Consider the following 20,794-nt stretch of genomic DNA (forward strand, 5'->3'; position numbering starts at 1 on the left):
TTCATGAGGACATTGACAATGCATATTGTCCCTTTGTTAAGCTCCCCCCCCAGGAACAGATTGCTGAGAACTCACCTCTACTCAAGATAAAGAAAAGACCTCTCTTTGGGTATTAGATGCTGTGATGATATCTTAACCTTATAGTAGCTTAGGGGTAGATGGCCTTTGTGCTCTCTACAACCCCTTTTGAGAAGGTGCTTGGCATTAACTGATGATAATTGTAATTCTGTTGTGACCCAGGCATGGGAAACTTTTGACTTTTTGTACTGTGACTGACCAAATGAATGTACTTTGTTTATGATTGGAAACTAATCTCCATTTGAGAGGAGAGACTTTGTGACTGACTAAATGAATGTACTAGCCAGGGGTGGGAGACTTTGACTCTGTACTTTGTGGTTGAATTGAGATACTTTGTAATTGAATTGAGAACTTGCTAAATGACTGAGTTACACTGTATTTTGATTTTCTCTGTTCTGTGAATGTTTTGCCTTAATTTGTCACTGAATAAATGGAGAGTTAGTATGCTAGTATCCCTAACCTTGGAAGTTGCCTTAAGTCTTAACAACTATACATTGCTACTAGAAAAACCATAGCTTTGACTATACAGATCTTTGTTGGCAAGGTGATATTTCTGCTTTTTTAAGTGTGTTGTCCAGATTTGCCATAGCTTTCCTTACAAGCAGCGTGTCTTTTAATTTCATGACTGTAGTCACTGTCTGCTGTGATCTCTGAGCCCAACAATATGAAATCTGACACTGCTTCCATTTCTTCTCTCTCTGTTTGCCAGGAAATGATGAAACCTGTTGTATTGATATTAGGGTTTTTTTGTTTGTTTTTTAAGTTAAGCTTCAAGCCAGCTTTTATAGTCTCCTCTTTCACCCTCATCAAGAGGCTTTTTAATATTTCACTTTCCACCAACAGACTACATATTGTCTGCATATCTGAGATTTCTGGCTTTTGATTCATCAAGTTTGGCATTTTGCATGATGAACCCTGAATATAAGTTAAAAAAATAAGGTGATAATATACATACTGATCATACTCCTTTTCCAAGCTAAACCAGTCAGTTGTACCATGTGCTGTACTAACTGTTGCTTCTTAGCCCACAAACTGATTCTTAAGGAGACAAGTAATATGATCTGGTACTTACATCTCTTTGAGGACTTACCATATATTTTATGATACACACAGTTAAGAGCTTTAATGTAGTCAATGAAGCAGAAATAGATTTTTTTGTAACTCCCTTGTGATGTGGGTAGGGTTAGGGTTTAAAACCCCAAAATACCAACATGCCAGGTCCTGCCAAATGAATTCAACTCAAGCCTTCTCTCAGTCAAAGCAAAGTAAAGTTTATTGAAAGTTTGCCATGTTGGGTAGACTCTTAAGGAGCCTACATATCTGTGAGGCTTGCATTAGACAAGAGGGCCAGAGTCCTCTGACACAGAGTAAGTCTGTGCTAGATCATTCTATGGCACTCTCACACCACATGGAGGGAAGATGAGATCTTATATACAGAAAAGTTATGGGAGGAATCTAGGGGTGGTCTAGAGGAGGAGTTTGGGGAGTGTCTCCAGGAAGAGTCAGATGAGGTCAGACTCCAGTGATGAGTGATTAAGGGTGGGAAGTTGCTGGAGGCTACCTGGAGATTAACAATGGTAGATAGACAATGATAGACAATGGTGGGCTAGGCCAGTTCAAGGGTGGGAAATCGCTAGACAAAGGAGGGCTAAAGACTTGGGCAGAGCCACAACTTAAGGCCCATGGCCTCAGGCAAATGCCTTACATGGGAAGATTCTAGGAGAGGTCTAGGGGCTCCCAGAGCCTGTACCTCAAAAGATTGAAGGAGAGCTCAAGGGGGCACCTTACCTGCTTTCTCCATAATCCAGAGAATATTGGCAATTTGATCTCTTGTTCCTCTGCTTTTTTTAAAATCAGCCTACACTTTTGAACTAATTCTCAGTTCACATACTGCTGAAGCCTAGACTGTAGAATCTTAAGTAGAACCTTATTGGAGTGTGAAATTAATGCAATTATTCAGTAATTTGAACATTCTTTTGTACTGCCCTTTAAGATTGAGTATTAAACTGATCTTTTCCAATTCATTGGCTACTGTTTAGATTGATAAATTTGCTAGTATATTAAGTGCATCACTTAAATAGCATTATATTTTAGGATTTCAAATAGCTCAACTGAAATTCCATCACTAGCCTTATTGTTACCAATGTTTCCTAAGGCCCACATTACTTCAATCTCCAGGATGGTTGGCTCTAGACCAGTAACCATACCACTGTAGTTATTAGTGATGCTACAATCTTTCTTGAATTGTTCTTCTGTATATTCTTGCCACCTCTTCTTAATCTCTTCTATTGCTATCTCTACCATTTTTGTCTTTAATTTTGCCTGTTTTTGCATGAAACATTCCCTTAATATCTCAAAATTTCTTGAAGGATCTATTCTCTTTCCTTTTCTATTGTTTTATTCTATTTCTTTGCATTATTCATTTAAGAAAATCTTATCTCTCTTTGCTATTCTCTAAAATTCCACTTTTAGTTGGGTATATCTTTTTCTTCTTTACCTTTAATTTTCCTTCTTTCATCAGCTATTTGTAAAGACTCATCAGACAGTCATTTTGCTTTCTTGCTCTTCTTTTTCTTTGGATTTTTTTTTGTTGTTGCTGGCTTCTATAAAATATTGCAAACCTCTGTTTATAGTTCCTCAACCACTCTATCTACTAGGTCTAATTTCTTAAATCTATTCATCATTTCCACTTCATATTTATAAGGGATGTTATTTGGATAATAGTTGTATCATCTGATGGTTTTCCCTACTTTCTTCAATTTGTGTCTGACTTTTGCAATAAGAAGCTGATGATCTGAGCTACAGTCATCTCCAGGTCTTGTTTTAACTGACCACACAGAGTTTTTCTACTGCTGGTTGCAAAATATATAATCATTCTGATTTTGATATCAACCATCTGGTGATGTCCATGTCACCTTTTGGGTCATTGAAAAAGAATATTTGCTGTGACCAGCAAGTTATCTTGACAAAACTCTATTAGTCTCTGCCCTGCTTCATTTTGTACTCCAAGGCCAAACTTGCTGATTTCCTACTTTAAAATTCCAACCCCCTATGAGGAATATGACATCTTAATGGGGTGTTATTTTGAAGATATTCTAGGTCTTCATAGAACTGATCAACAATGGCCTCTTTGACATCAATGATTTGATAGTGTTAGACTTGTTTTACTGTAATGTTGAATGGTTTACCTTGGATTCAAACAGATATTCTGTCATTTTTGAAATTATACTCCATTACTGCTTTTCTCATCCTTTTATTAACTATGACATATTGACTATGTGCCTAGTACATACTAGATGCTTAATAAATGTTTCTTGTTTGATTGAATCAATAATTATTTAATGATTTGAAAAAATAATTTAATGCAATGGAGGGGGAAAACAAAAAAATAAAATTGTAACCATGAATGTGAAAGTGTTTAACTTATTCATAAATTGGAGAAAGGATGGCAGAAAGGAGCTATTTGATTCTAATCTTCTCTACACTCCCCCCTCAATTGGTCACATTTAGATAGCAATACATTTCCCATTAATCTGAAATGTTAGGCAAAGAAACCAAACATCTATTTCCCTATGGAGGAATATGAATTGTCTTAGTGTTCTCATTGTGTTTAGATAGTAAGGAATATTTATTGACATTCTTGGAATTTGTACCACTATTACCACCCTTTAAAAAAAAACAGCTATTTCAGGGTGGCTAGGTGGTACAGTGAATAGAGCACCAGCCTTGGAGTCAGGAGGATCTGAGTTCAAAGCTGGCCTCAGACATTTGACACAATTACTAACCGTGTGACTTTGGGCAAGTCACTTAACCCCAATTGCCCTCCAAAAAGAAAAAAAGAAAGAAAGAAACAGCTATTTGGAAATGATACTAAAGCAGTTTCCACCCCTACTTTGAAACATTAATAAAAAATCAAAGAAACCATTTCTAATAGAATTATTACCACTGAGTGCTAATTGGTCAATACTGCCAGGGGCTTATCACTGTTATCACCAAAGGGTCTTAGCTGAGGCTTCTAAAGGATAATTTCATTTCCATTGATTAATGACCTTTTCAGCTTAGTAATTTTCAACAAAATGGTAAGGAAAAAAAAACTGTAGATGAGGTGAGAGCTAATATTAGACAAGAAAACTATTTTTGTTGTTCTTTTTTTAAAATTATGTTCCAGAAGAATCTAGTAGAATTATTTTTTATCTCTTCTTTGTGAATGGAGCTACAATTAAGATCCTGAATTTTATGTAAACTATGTATGAAGTTAACATCTCTCCAGTATTTAAAAGTCTGAACAAAAGATAAAGAAAGACGTGAGGAGAGGCAAGGAGAGAATGTTAAGAATCACATTTTTAGACTGTTTTATAAAGGTTAATTTAACTGCTATTATCTTAAATGTGAGTTTCTTCTACAAAGGCTAAGCTGCAAATGCATTACTAGTGGAAGTGAACCATATAAATATTAATATTACTAAAAAAGAAACCAGAAAATATAAAGAAGTTGTATCTAATTGGAAGGAGGGCACAGCAGTTCTAATCTGAGAGACACTTTACCTGTCTCTTCCATGTCTGGAATGTTCTCTCTTCTTAACTCTGCCTCTTAGAATCCTTAGCTTCCATCAAGACTGAACTCAAACTCCATTTTTATAGGAGCTGTTGAGTACTTGCTGCATTAGTAGAGATTAATAAATGCTTTTTGGTTGATAAGTTCCCTCATGAACCAGAAGGCAACAATTATTATTTTACTGGTTGATTAATTCACTTTGTTGTCTTATGAGCATAAACAATATGAATAAAATTGAAATTTCTGTTTCAGATGATAAATAGGCAAAGAAATTTTATGAATTCAAAATTACCCAATAAATATAGAAGGGACCATATATATTAAAGGTCATTTCATTCAGTTCCCTCATTTCAGATGAGGAAGTTAAGACTCACAGCATTGAAGTGACTTGATCAAGGTAACACAGAGCACCAGAGGTGAGGTTAAACTGATGTCTTCTGATTCCAAAGTCATACTCTTTCCACTGTAAGACAAAGTAAATCCAAATCTAAGCTAAATCTGCATATACTTTGATGCTCAACGACTTCAGTGCCAGGTGAACATCAAGAGGATGGTGAAATATGTGCTAGAAAACATGTTTTAGGATTAATAAATTATATCATTCAAATGTCTTCCACCTCTATTAATAATACCTTCTTCCAGAAGAGAATTGAGTGGTGCTCTACACATTGAATATCTAATAACACTATAAAAATTAAAATAAATTATATCTTCAAAGAAAGGAAATGTCTACTTGGTGATATGGGAGACTTTTCTGGGGTACTTACAAAGTTGTAGTACTCCAGAGCACATAGGCATTATTCTCAACTTTCACCAATATAGACAAGATGACCAGACCTTCCTATTTCCTTGCCCTGTACAAAATAGAAAACACAAATGACCTTGATTTTAATTTATATTGAGCAATACCAACAAGGGTTTGTACATAGCTCACTAGCTCCTGTAAGATTAAATAAAGTTGCCTTTGGCTACTGGATTTTTGTTCATTCAATGTGCCTAATGAGTAGGCACCTTCCCAGACCTGGGTAGCCCCAAGCCAAGGCAAAAAGATGTATAGTATCTTCAAAGGGAAGTAATTACAGTCACTTTATACTTCCTGGGTCTCCACTTTTAGGATGTGAGCTTCCTTCTCTTCCTTGAAAATATATAAACAATTCTATTATTTGCTTGAGGTCCCCTATAATTGATAAACTTCTTGTAGTTATATCATGCATATGATCAAAGCTCACAACTGACTTAATAGTCACCCATTTAGGCCATAATTTTGCCCTCCCATACAGAGTCAACTGTCCATATGCAGTGAGGTAATAAATTAGAGCACAGAAAAAAAGAAAGGTTAACAGTACTTAGTTTCAATCCAAACTATTCAAATAATCTATTTATACCTCACCACCTCAAAATGGGGGAATGATGAAGGAAAACAAATAATGGTCATCACCACTATCCTCTATAGAAGTTTGACGGATATAAATGATCTCCCAAAAACAAAGGCTAAAAAGAGCTTCCAAAGTGCCTCTTCCAGCAGACACCTAATTCCTTGGTCAAGCAGAGAAACGTCAGCAAAGCAAAACATCAATTTAAAATACAAACTCATGTCCAAAGAGTTTACAGTGGCAGGTGGTAGGAGATTTAAAGCAGTATCAGCACATGGGAACAGTGATAAGAGTAATGAAGTAGAGCAAAGAATCTGCAGAAAACTTGATGTAAGAGGCAACTAAGAGAGACTAGCCGAGAACATGTGTGGATGAAGTTGTAAATCAAACAATAAATGGTCAAAAAATGAACCAAACAATAAATAGTCAAAAAGTGAAGTAAATCTATCAAAGTAGTTTGTTTTATATCATCTGTAATTGTGGAATCACAATATAGATTCCCAATAGCTTTGTTTCCAATGTGTTATATATAAGGCTGTTCATATAGTGACAATAGTAGTATAAATAAAATCAGCTGTGAAAAACTTAGGAACTCTGATCAATGCAAAGGCCAACCATGAGAAGCTCATTACCCTTTGCTTGATAAATAAATGCAGAATGAGACAAATATTTTGAAGCATGGCAAATGTGTATATTTGATTTCTTTGTTATTATTATTTGTTACAAGGATTGTACCTTCCTTTTGTTGCAACTGGATTCAGTAGGACAGGGGAAGATAAGTTAGTGTTACAGAATGAAGAAAGGCAGACAGGCAAGAGGAAGAAAAGGAAGGAAGGAAAGAAGAGAGGGAGGAAGGAAGGAAAGGAGCTATCTAATTATTATTGTAAGTCCTTCCCATATGTGAAACATTATACAAAGACATACATAGAATAAAAATGAGAGTCTGGGGAAAAATTATTATGTATCAACTGAATCCAAAAAAATCCAGAAATTTCAAACATTCTATCAGACAAAACAAAAATAAAAATTCATAATATATCAAGAGATAAACCCAGGGGTGAGATTTGTAATTCTGAATCAAAGCTTAAATACAGAAAAGATCTGGCTAGGGATGGAGTTCACCTAACAAGGGCTTGGTATATATTGATCTGATGCTTTACAAATCTTACTAAAAGAGTTTTAAACCAGAAGAGGAGGAAAGGGGAGAAAACTATATATCCCTCAAACTATTTACCATAGAGAGTACCTCTAATATAAGAAGAAGGATAGCAGTAGAGGCACCCTGAGAAAAGTGAAGGGAAGGAATTTATTGTAAAATCAATTATCTCAACTTCTATGCAAATGTGCACTGACTTCTTTTCCAGGTGCTAAGTGGTCCAAGGATACGAACAGGCAATTCTCAAGGGAAACAATTCAAGCTATCTATAGCTATATGAAAAAAATGATCCAAATCATTAATGATTAGAGAAATGCAAAGTAAAGCAACTTTGAGCTTTTGCTATATGATGGAATCAAAATGACATCAAATGACAAAGTTGACAAAATGGAATATGACAAACGTCATAAATACTACACGAAAACAGGTAAATTTATGCACTATTGGTGGAATTGTAAGTTACTACAGACATTTTGGAAAGCAATTTGGAACTATGCCCCAAAAGTTACTAAATTATGCATATTCTTTGACCCAGTAATACCACTACTAAGCTTATGTGTTAAGGAGAGCAAAGGAAGAGAAGAAAGGTCCTATATGTTCAAAAATATATATAGCTATTCTTTTTATGATGGCAATAACTAGGAACCAAAGGAGTGCATATCAATTAGTGAGTGGTTAAACAAATTATGTATATGAACATAATAATATAATTGACCATTATCATGATTTAAAAAGTAGTGAAGGTGACAGCTTCAGAGAAACCTAGGAACAATTGTATGAACTGATGTGGTATAAAGTAAGAAGAACCAGGGGAACAGTTTCTACTACAGCAACATTATAAAAATGAACAATTTTGAAAGACTTAGGATCTCTGATCAATGCAATGATCAACCATGATTCCAGAGGACTAATAATGAATTCTGCCTTCCTAATTGAGAAGTGATGGACTAAATTTGCAGACTGAGACAGTTTCGGACATTCCATATATGGAAATGTGTTTTTCTTGACTTTGCATATTTATTACAAGGGTTTTCATTTTGTTGTCTCCCCCCTCCAGTGGGTAAGGTGTGGGAGGAAAAGAAAATAAACATGTATTAATTAGAAAACATCCACAAAGTACACCATAAATAGGTCCTAATGAAAGGAGGCTAGGTTGACCTCAGGAACATCACTGAGAATGGTGAAATATGGCATCCATGAGTAGAATCTGGCTCTGGAAGTGTATATATTGTTCAAAAGAAATAGAATAAGTAAAAGGGGAAAGTGCTATTGTATTTTGAGTAGATATGTTGGGACAGCTAGGTGGTTGTAGCAGCAAGCACCCTAGCATACCCAGGGTGGCTGCCAAAACAGGTTCTTAAATCTGCTTTTCTAAAGGAAAGCAACTCAAAATGGGTTAACAATCTTGCTTTAATCAAACATATATCATTTACCTAGTTCAGGGGAAAAAGGTCAGCACCCTGAACTTCAGAGAATACAAACAAGTTACAAGTGGACAACAAATACAAAGAAACACCAGCAGACAGGTTTCCAACTGTCTGACCCTTATATCCATACCTAGTTAGTTACCAGAGAGGGAAGCACCAACATCTGAGTTTTGAAAGCTTGGGGGCTCAACAGCTGCCCAGAGTCTCATTTGGTCAAATCACACAACTCTTCTCAAAGTGAACCCCAAAACAAAACCTCACATTAGGGTATATATAGCCTTCTCCTGGATCAGAGAATGTCACAACCCTCTTGACCCACTGCCCAATCACAAAGCACCAAGGTGTGGGCATTCCTGAAAAACAAGCCTCCCACCACAGACTCCATGTGACCTCATTCAGCCAATTAGGGGGCAGAGTATATTTTCAAATCAAGGAAGGTTCTCAGAGTCACTTAAGCCTATTAAAGGGCATAGGGGCAGGGAAGATCTTAGATTCCCATTCCCATAACAGTGGTGCAGTGGATAAAGCACTGGCTTTGGAGTCAGGAAGACCTGAGTTCAAATCCAGTCTCAGACAATTACTGAGTGACCCTGGGCAAGTCACTTAACCCCAATTGCCTCAATGACAACAAAAAAGCTGGAAGAAAAAAAAGATGTTCATGTAAGAAAATCTAGCATCCAGAGTAGAAGGAAGTTGGTGGTTAAACCTTTGAATGAAGATCAGTAGAAAAAGAATAATAAGCAATAAGGTCATCAAAGTACACTACAGAACACCAATGCAGGACCTGTGCAGGAAGAGGAAATAGGTGGAGAGTTTAGGAAACAGAACAAACTCTGAAAAAGAGGGATGATATGATAATAATGAAGGATTTCAGATATCTGATAGAGTCCTCTTCTGGCCCAAAGTAGAGCAACTAATTATTTCTTGATTTGCCTTAATGATAATTTTGTCCATGAAAATCTGAAGAAATTAACATTCTGTATCTGATTTTCACCACAAAAAAAGAAGCAGCTGCTTAGGTAGAAGTTATGAAAATCTTTCAGGGAAATAACCACTTCATCTTAAAGTTTGTGATGGGGGAGAGGAAATCTGGGCATAGTCTAACTTGCATCCTAGATTTGAGGAGAACAGATTTCAACAGATGATTCTGTGAGATCTAATCAAATTAATTAATAGAATACAAACTATTGATGGAATTATTATTTCCCCAAAGTAATACAAGAAGAAATTTTTACACTTCAAAAGTATCCTGGGGCATGAATTTTTTGTTCTGATTCTTGGAAATTTAAAAAAAATCACTTAATCATAACCCAAGAAAACAGAAGTATAGATCAAATCTGAGTGGCCTGGAGTAGTTGTTTGTGGAGTCTTATACTAAAATAAACAGAGACATGCATTGTGCCTTTCCTCTCCAATTTACTTAGAAGGAGTCTCAGGTACATTTGAATTCAGAAATCATAAATTAAGAAAAGGATGAGATTGAAAGGCAGTGGGTCATAATGCATAGACATTGTGTGACCACTAGCATGTCACTTAACCTTTCTGAGTTCAGACAGGGATTCTCAGAGAAAGTGATATGGAGGAAAGGTACCCAAGAAATAGTGAACAGTCTATGCCATGTCACAAAGGCAGGAGATTTAATGGGAATGTCATTTATAGAGAGGCCAGTAGGTCATTTGGCTATAAATCAGGGTACATGAGGGGAAGTAATGTGAAACCGATCATAAAAAATAGATTGGAGTCAAATTCCAAAAATCTGTAAGTGCCAAAGGAGCTTGTATTTTATTCAAAAGGTCATAATAAGCCAATAAAGCAGTTAGTGGAGTACCAAGTGAGAGAGAAACAGAGATGACATAGAGATAATATGCTAAAGGCTCTCAACTCAGAGGAAATGGATGATAAACTCATGAAGTAGGTACTATTTACTTCAGTAGAGTCCTGAAGGAAACAAGAAATTCTAAGAAGAGGTGAGAAGAAAGTGTATTACCAGCATGGGAAACTGCTATCACAAAAGCATAAATATGTAAAACAGTGCTATATGTGAAGAAAGCCAGTTTGATACTGAACCTTATACTCTGAAAGGAGAATAATGTATATATAAAAAAATAAAGGGATCAGATCTAAAGAGAATGTAAATGCTTAATTGGAGTTTATATTAAAAATATTTGGCAACTAAATGGCTTTGTGGGTTCACAGAGTATGAGGAGTCATGTGAAACACTAAGTTTGGGAACCTGGAAGAGTAGAAGAATGGTGATACCTTGAATGAAAAAAGGAAGCACATAAGAGAGCTGGGTTAACAAAACTGGCATCTGGAGATCTGCTGAGCATCTGTCTCAAATAAAAGCAAGAGGAATTGATAAATTATTGACGTGTATTGCTAATATTTACATTTTTCAGTAAAGAAAATGAAGGAGAAAACAAATAGATCAGGAAGAAAAAAAGCTTACTGGCAAAGAATAAAATATGGAAATCTTCAGAAGAAGTATAAATGCCCTGCTAGGGTTTGTGATAGATAAAGAAAATGCCAGACATCGTCTGATATTTCTTCCTATGAAATGTAATACACTGAAGTAGAAAGAGAATTGAACAGAAAAACAGAAGACATGCCATCCTATCCCATTTCTGGTACTTCTTAGTTGTGAGGTTTCAGACAAGTCATGTTGTCTCTATAAGATGAATGGGTTGAAATAAATTATCTCTACTACCACTTCTAACTCTTTTTTTTAACCCTCTAGAGTTAAGGAAAGGATGAATGAATGAATAGATGAGAGCAGATATGGTTCATAAATATGTGGTTTTCAGGACTTCTATGATGTGCTTACTGGAAAAGACTTGGACATTTGATACCTACTACCATACTCAGGAGAGATATTTATTGTTCATTTCCTCAACTATTAACATCCAACTTATTTGTTCAATGAACTTATTCTTCTATTCATGTCCTTTTCCCTGTATCATCATCCCTATTTGGTCCAATCTTTCCAGTGCCAAGGCAAAGAAGAGAATGAACAAGAATCTAGATAAGTGTTCTTCACTAAATGACCCAGGCCAAAATCTAGCTAATTAATGCTTTCTACAGAAGTATAATCAGGCATAGACATGAGAAGCTGGCTAGTGTAAAATATATGTTAAAGCATCTGCAAGGAGAAACCTTCATGTACACTGATTTTACACATGGTAGTGAATTTGTTATTGCCACAAACATTTGCTTATCCCAAATCATGAATTGGAATAGGGGCGGCCAGGTGGCGCACTGAGAAAGAGTACCATCCCCAGAGTTGGGATGACCCGGGATCGAATCCAGGCTCAGACACTTAGCACCCACCCAGAAATAACTGGCCATGTAACCTTGAGCAAGTTATTTAACCCTAATTGCTTAAAAAAAAAGAATTGGAATAAAGATTTTCCTAATTTCCAACTCTTTCCCAATTCTTCCTTAAATAAGCACTAGGTCCTTTCACATCACATGAACTGTCTACTTAGTAAACATAGGAGAGAAATAGATGAAGAAAGTGCAAGAACTCTCAAAAAACAATTGTCCCTAAGTCTTGGTCTTGGGTGGATTGCTAAATTCACCCTCTTTCACATCTTACACAGAATCACAAGTCTCAAGATTAGACATGAAAAAATCCCAACTAAAATATAAATCCTCTCTAAGGTATCTTCCATCCTGCATGTCCCATTTACTACTAATTAATTACTAGGATTGTCATTAAAATGTACATGAAATTAATAATAGCATCTAGAGACATGAAAAATACATTAACATTCTAAACTGATTCCCATTGACCCTGGTCATCTTCTGTACTCCTTTTTAATTTTTAGCCTGGTCTTTTTGGGTTCATCAATAACCCTTCCTTTAGAAAGCATCCCTTCTATGACCATTCTCTTTATATTTTATAGTAGAATCTTTAGGGTGGGGTTGGGGGGTTGGGGGAAGGAATTCATAAATGTTTAGAGAGAAATCTTTATTTATATTTTGTTTATTATCATTTCTCTCTCCCTCCCTCCCTCTCTCTCTCCCTCTTTCTCTCTTTCTCTCTTCCCCCTCCCCAGTGTCTCCAAACATATAGGCCAACCTTTGTAAAATGAAAGATATGCTTTATCATAGCACTTCTCTGAAGCCAATGTTGTACGTTATAATTCAACAGTGTTTGGTTTCAGTTATTTCATTGTTGTTTTTATTCCTATTTATATTGATTTAGATGTTATAAATCTCATTTTCCTGGTTCAATATCATTGTCTACATCCTCTTGTCTTCCTAATTTGGACCCTTTGTGAATCAGTTCAGCTCCTCACCATTATGTATTCTCATGGCCTTTGCTCCCTTATCCTAGTACCAATTATACCTCCCTAAAGCATAATTTTATATTCCTGCCAATATATAGCTGCTCACTTCTCATTCACAAACTACTAAATGTAACTGAAGGAAGTTCCAGAACTATTAGTGATGGAGTCCACTATAAATATGATATCTGTCATTCACATCCTTAGTGCTGCAAGGCAATCCTCTTACTGTTTCTCAATTAATTCTCTATATCATTTACCAAAGTGGTTGTTCCACTCATCTCTCCTCAAGTCTCCTACTATATCCTCTATCCTTACTCTCCAAGCTAAAAATTCCACATTATACTTCACCAAATAAAAAATAAGATCATATGCCAAGATCTCCATCTTTCCTCCACCCTTTCTCTTCATCTTATTTCCCTCTGACATTAGCCCCCTCATCTGCCTCACTTCAACCTTTGATGAAAAGGGACATTTTCTTGTCAATGTGTGCATCCCAAAACTATGTGCAACAGAAATCCTTACCCAAATAATACACACAAGAAAGGGCAACCCCTTGACAAATAGTCAGGGAGGAGAGAAGCAATTCACAAAGGAAACAGCAAAGTTATATAGACCTAACTCAGAATTCTTCCTAATCCCCTTCACTGACCCTTTTTTTTCCATTGGCTGGAAGTCAGGTGTACAATCTAAGCATGGCAATCTACCCCAAGTGCCCAGAACAAAGAAACAGTAGACCAGCCAATGTACTTTTGAGAAAGCACTTCTGTCCTTATTTGGCATATCTTATGCTGAGGTAGCACTGAGGGGTCACTCTGAGTTCTGAGTCTTTAGGAATCATGTAATTTCCACTAAAGGGGACTTAGGCCTGTTCCCAGATGAAACTTTATTAGATTTTAGGGTATAGTCTGAGAAGTTTTCACTTCTCTCACTCATCAAGGTCAACTCTTCTACATTTACCCTTGATACCAATCCCTCTCATTTTTTCCTAGAAGATAATGACCTCCTCCACTATATTTTCTACTATCTCTCTGCTAATTTTCAATCTTTTGTTATCCACTGGCTTCCTCCCTGCTGCCTACACATATGCCTATATCTTTCTTTTTTTTTTAATTTTTATTTTTTTTAAAAGCAATCGGGGTTAAGTAACTTGCTCAAGGTTACACAGCCAGTTATTTCTGGGTGTGGTGCTAAGTATCTGAGCCCAGACTTGATCCCCAGGTCATCCCGACACTGGAGCCAGTGCTCTTACTCTCTGAGCCACCTGGCTGCCCCTAAAGTAGAGATAAAGTGATGGTCACAATTATTTTTTTTTATTTTTTTTTTAAGCAATCGGGGTTAAGTAACTTGCTCAAGGTTACACGGCCAGTTATTTCTGGGTGTGGTGCTGAGTGTCTGAGCCCGGGATTCGATCTCCAGGTCTTCCCAACACTGGAGCCGGTGCTCTTACTCGCTGAGCCACCTGGCCGCCCCTCTATATCTTTCACATTCTTTAAAAAAAAAAACCCTTGTTGGGGTGGCCAGGTGGCACAGTGAGTAAGAGAGCCGGCCCCAAGGAGTCGGGAAACCCGGGATTGGTTCCAGACTCAGATACTTAACACCCACACAAAATAACTGGCCGTGTAACCTTGAGCAAGTTACTTAACCCCAAATGCTTTAAAAAAAAAAAGCCTCCTCACTTTATCCTACCATTAATCCTAGCTGTTGTCCTATATTACTCCTCCATTACTGTTAAAATCCTTAAAACCTTTGACAATATTGAGTGCCTACACTTACTCTCCTCTTCCTTTCTTCTAAACCCTGGGCAATTTGGCTTCTGAGCAAAGCTACCAATGATATATGTGTTGGGTTTTTTTGTTTTGTTTTGTTTTTTAGGTGTAAAATAGATCATTATATTCCCACATAGAAGAAAATGAAAAACTTAAGAGGACCACAGCATGCCTTAAAAGAACTATTCAAATAGGATTCACAAACTTAATTTGTAGCCAGGTTACAATGTACTAACCTGATAGTAAGCCTCATCACGGCATAATAGAGCCTTTTCTAATTTCATGTCTACTGAGCACAATCCAATCAAATGCCAGAGATTGATCCAAGTACACTCTCTTTTTGGTGGACCCTTCCTCTCTAATGACAATTAACCTCTGGTTACCAGCCCTCTTCTTCTGCTTCCATAATTGCAACTGACCAGTCCAATTCAGTCTGTGGTGACTACTTTGTTGATCTTCAGGGATTTCATTACCTTCTGAAACTCACAAAGTCACTTGAACTCATCTATTGTGAGCCAGCTGCTCAGTCACAAAGCTTAGGAAAGTCAAGAAAAAAGAAGCAGATTAATTCTAATCATAGGCTTGTCTAGATAGGATATTGCTCATGGATAGCTATATGAAGCAAGATTGGGAGACAAGGCTGTGGTCCTGCGCCTAACCAATTCTCTTAGACACAACTTCAAACCAATTTCATGCTTTGGAGGCAGAAAGAAGAGCCCAGCAATCTCTTAATAGCCTAAAAAATGGTCCTTTCTCAATTTTCATCCTTTTTGAAATCTGCAGCTCTTAATATTTTTTCAGTCACTTTCTCACCCTAGATTCTCTCTCCTCTCTTGTTGTTGTTGTTTTGTGACACTCTCTATTTTGGTTCTGCAACCTTTCTGACCACTCACTGTCATCTTCCTTGCCTCTGTCTTCATCTCGTCATTACCACTTACTGTGAGTATCACCTACATTTCTCCCCTGGGTCTATGCTTTTTTCTCTCCCCACTCTCTCACTTGGTGAGAGTCCCCATGTGTTAAAACACTATCTTTATAGACATACTTTTTTTGAGGCAATTGGGGTTAAGTGACTTGCCCAGGGTCATACAACTAGTGTACAGCCTGTCTGAGTTCAGATTTGAATTCACATCCTCCTGACTCCAAGACCTGTGCCCTATGCACTACACTACCTAGCTGCTCCCATCTTGATTTATTCTTGATCTGTATATCTAGACCTAGCCTCACTTCTGAGTTCCAGTCCTGCATCACAAACTGTTCATCGAACATTTCAAACCAGATGTCCCATAGGCATTGCTAACTCTATGTATCCAAAATGGAACTCATTATCTTTCCTCAAAACTCTACCTTCTTTGAAACCTCCCTATTATTGTCAATGGCATCACCATCCTAAGGCACCTAGCTCTGCAACTCAGTGCCATTATTAACTCATCAATCTCATTCATGTCACAACCAATCAAATCTTTTTATTTCTGCCATCACAATGTTTCTTGTATATATCCTCCTCTTTTTGCTCACATAACTATGATAATAATTCAAATCCTCACCAAATCTCATGTAGGCTATTTCAGTAGCTTTCTAATTGTTTCCATGATGGCTTCGCCCAGCTTCAATCCATCCTCCACTTAGGTAGAAATGTGAAATTCCTAGAAGAATGCCTCCAACATATTAGTGTAAACTCTATAAGGAATTGAGAACATGAAAAACACCTCACTGGATAAGACTTGGATGGGTTGTGATGTGCAGCAAGGGAGAGGGTATGCACTAATGAGATGATAGATTCCTTGGAGCTTATGTCCCTGTGTTTATATATATATATATATATATATATATATATATAATATATATATATACTTATTTATTTAAAATTATGTTCATTTATTTACATACCTTTGCTTCTACATATTTTTTATGGATATATAAGCATTTCTGTACACTAAAAAGGCAGTTTTGTGCTTATTATTAGGCCAATTCAGATACCACATAACTTCTTGGAAAATGGTCTAAAGATGGAATTTCCATGGATGACACTAAAAATTCAAGTAAAAATACAACCCTACAAATCCATTCACAAAACATTTGTCTTGTGTTAATTTACATAAAGCAGCTCTGTCCCATGAGCAACATGGTTCTGGTCCCAGTGTGAACATGGTTCTTTCATGTATCAGTAATTTCATAATTGAGTATGACTACTGCAGCCACCCATGCTTGAAGTTGGTGCCTAATAAGAAAGTCCCAGTCAGTGTGCATGAAGTTTATAGAAAATTCTGACTCAAGCAGAGAAGCCAGGAGTGGTTCTCTCATCTGGTCTCTATGCAACAGTGACATCTACTGGGCATGGTACAGATGAAATCCATCCCTTTTCTATTTATTCTATCAAAAATCTTAGTTTTCTATATTGTAACTTACTATTTGCCTACACAATGTCTCTCACAACCACCTCATTCTTTTCACTCCTATGACCACAACCTCAGGTTTAGTTGTTACTAGAGCTTAGCTGGGCTATTATAATAGCTTCCCTGTACCTCCACAATCCCTGTGTGAGGCAACATGGGACAGTTACAAAAAGGGTTGGGTTCGATTTCAAGTTAGGGTATCAGGGTTCAGATCTTGGCTGTGCTACTTCCTACCTGTGTGACCTTTGGCCAATCACTTCACCATTATGAGCCTAAAGTTCCTCATCCATAAAATTGTAGGGTTGAACTGGATGACCTCTAACATTCTTTCCTACCCTAAAATTAGGGGTCATTATGATTCTCCCTCCAGTATCTCATGAACAACTGACAAAATAATCTTCCTAATGTACCACTCTGATCAGAATGCTCCAATGACTTCCTACTGAATACAAGATAATAATTTCTAAACTCTTTAGTCTGGCATTCAAAGTCTTCTATAACATTTAGAATGCAAAGATAAAACTAAATCATCCCCACCCTGAAGAAGCTTGTATTCATTCTGCTATTATCATATCCCACTAATAGTAATTGACTGAAGCTGCACTTGAAACAGATGTATCTCAAGTCAAGGAAGAAACTTGGCATCAGAATCAGTAACAAAGGTGAGCAATGAGCCAAAATAAAAAGCCCCAATCTGGACAGAAAGTAATTTTACCAAAAGTTAAAGATGAGGTCATAGAGTTGAGGTAAATGCATAGAATGGGAGGAAGAGAAGAAGAGTTAAAAATAAGCAAACATATTTGAGGGTGAGCTGGAGACAGACATCCTTAAGAAAGCAGGATCATGAGAGGAACTCAAAGCTACCAGTGAAATGCAAGGTCCTTACAGCAGGGATAGTTTTGTTAATGCTGTTTCATGCTTAACTCCTAGCACACTGCTTTGCACCAGTAGTCACTAAATAAGTATTTGTTGAATTGTATTCCATTGCATTAAAATGACAGCTTGATATACTCTGTGTGTCCTTTAGTCTAGCGTTCTACTGATAGATATCATGGCTTGTCAGTTCCTTTTCCACACCTTAAGAGTGAGGTATGTTAGTAGCCTAAATCAATAGAACCATGGCTACTATGAATTTTATTACCAAGGATCTACCTTCTAAGTAGTATACCATCTTCCTGGAACTCTTGAAGATAGATCATGTCTGTCAATGTCAACAGTAGCCATTGATACTCTTATATTTACCAAGGACCTCCTCAGGCTCCCCAGCCAGATCACTTCAGATTATGGTCTTCAATTCACACTATGGATATCATATCATCATAGGGGATATAATTCATTTATCTTTCTGTAAAAGCCTATTCTTCACTCTCAAAGCCAATGTCTGCTAGTCCTTGGATCACCATCAGAGATACAGCTATTTTTGTGTCTGAAACAAGATTCACATCTTATGCTCTCAATTCAATCAATGGAAAAGAAAGGAAGGGGAGCAGAGACATTAGGATATTATGAAGCTGCTTCTGGAGAAGCTACCACCTCAATAATGAAGTAGAGTAGGATAGGTTTGGAGAGGAGGTTAACTAAGGTGTTGTTGAATGTGGGATGGTAAAGAAGACATTTGGTTGTTTCCTATTTTAAATATTCCTTCTAAGCTCAATTGTTTCTTTTCCTCAGAAGGACCAAAATATTGTCAGCACCCCTCTAAATTCCATTACCCTACTGTACTATAATTCCCTGGCAGCGCTTCTTAAACTATGGGTCATGACCTCATATGGGGTTGTGACCCACAGTTTAAAAAACACTGAAAGGGTTACCAGAGGAAAAAGTTTAAGAAGACATGCATAGTACTATAGTGAATTTCCCCACTCAGTTACAAGTCAATTCACAATCCCAAAACCATTGGCCAAAGTGAGATTATCAACTGTGTCCTGGAGCAACAGTTCTAGTTGCCACTTAGTCCCCAGACAGTTGGGGTGTGTTCCAGTTTATCATCAAGTTGATGTTAAATAATGTCATCTATTCTTCCATGAGAAAATGTCCTTTCAAAGAGCACACTTTTCTAATTTTAAGCCTAAATCTTCCTTTTGGAAACTTCTATCCATAGTTCCTAATTGGCTTTTGGGGGGGGGGGTAAACAGAAAAAGTTTGATCCCTCTTCCCTTTAATACCAAAAAGCAGCTTGTGTGTCTCCCTCTAATTCTATTCTTCTTCAAGCTAAGCATCTGCATTCTTTTCCATTAACCAATTCTAGAATGTTAAGGCACAATCTCCAGTCAACACAAGCCTGTTTTCTATTTTCTAGATCAGGATCCTTAATTTTATTGATGTCATGAATCCATTTGGTAATCTGGTGAAGCCCTTGGACCCTTTCTGAAAATCTTTTTAATGAACAAATTAAAAATATAGAATGATAAAGAAAAAACTATCATATTAAAGTTCTGAAAATATTTTTTTAATTTCAGACTTAAGAACCCTTGTTCTAAGTTTACTTACATTTGTAAATGTCCTTACTAAAAATGTGACACTGAGAAGCAATGAAAATCATCCAAATGTTTCTGACTTTTGCAGACTACAGTCCATTCAAAAAGAAATGTCCACATTGACAGGCCCTATCACTTTAAGATACACATAAGCTATCCAGTGAAGAGATATGGAAGAAATCCAATCCATTTCAGTTCGATTTAACAAACAGCAAGCACCAACAGTAAATGAGGTACCATGTTAAGTAATGCCCCAACCAATAGGCCAGATGGGAAGACAGACTCCAGTCTGGACAGCAGTCACTGTTGTAGCTTCTGACGCTTGCACTTTTCTAGTCCTTACTTTAGTTCTTCAACCATGTTCTAGTTCAGTTTTTTACTTCCAGGTACATGACTGACTGTTTGACTATGAAGGCTTTTTTTTTAAGCAATTGGGGTTAAGTAACTTGCTCAAGGTTTCATGGCCAGTTATATCTGGGTGTGGTGCTAAGTATCAGAGCCCAGATTAGATCCAGGTCATCCCGACTCTGGGACTGGTGCTGTTACTCACTAAGCTGCCTGGCCACCCCTAAGCAATTGGGGTTAAGTAACTTGCTCAAGGTTACATGGCCAGGTGTTTCTGGGTGGGTGCTAAGTGTCTGAGCCTGGATTTGATCCCAGGTCATCCCAACTCTGGGGCTGGTGCTCTTACTCGCTGTGCTACCTGGCTGCCCCTCTGAAGCCTTTTAATCAAGTTCTATCTACTACTCCTAATTCCAAACCTAGGACTAATTCTACTGTAGCACATTGCCTGACAAATGTTCTCATTGTCTATCCTGGGCTACATCCCTGGCTTTCATCAGTTCACCTGTACTGCCATCATTGAACAGTCATGTTCTTAACCTCCCAGACTTCTAGTAGAATACAATAACTGCCCAAGTTATCAAGCAGGGATTGAGGAAGAAAGATAGCAATGCGTGTGAGGTAACTAGTCCTCCATGACATAGGCTTCTCAGACATAAGGGGTTAACATCTAAAATATGCATCTGTCAGAAAAGGATTGTATGGTCCATACAGTTAGACTTCAGGGGATTCTACTGTATTCCCAATCCCATAGAACTCAGTCCTATGTTCCCAGGGAAATTAAGATTAACTGATTTGTGGGAAAGCAAAACATCTCAAATGTCCCTTGATAATTTCCATTGGTACTGATTTCACAAAGCAGATCCATTTTAATAAAGGAAAATTTTAATGAGACTTGGAAAAAAATCACTTCTGGTATAGAGGAATCTTTGT

General features: G+C 37.1%; 1 pseudogene; it reads right to left on the bottom strand.

Moving 5' to 3' along the window:
- Window positions 1–922: 922 nt before the first annotated feature.
- Window positions 923–2,596, bottom strand: LOC138149006 (uncharacterized; annotated as a pseudogene).
- Window positions 2,597–20,794: the final 18,198 nt, after the last annotated feature.

Source organism: Petaurus breviceps, unplaced genomic scaffold (genome assembly GCF_028583685.1).
Source record: "Petaurus breviceps papuanus isolate PSGF00001 unplaced genomic scaffold, PetGlider_PUasm1.0 90845, whole genome shotgun sequence".
NCBI classification, from domain to species: domain Eukaryota; kingdom Metazoa; phylum Chordata; class Mammalia; order Diprotodontia; family Petauridae; genus Petaurus; species Petaurus breviceps.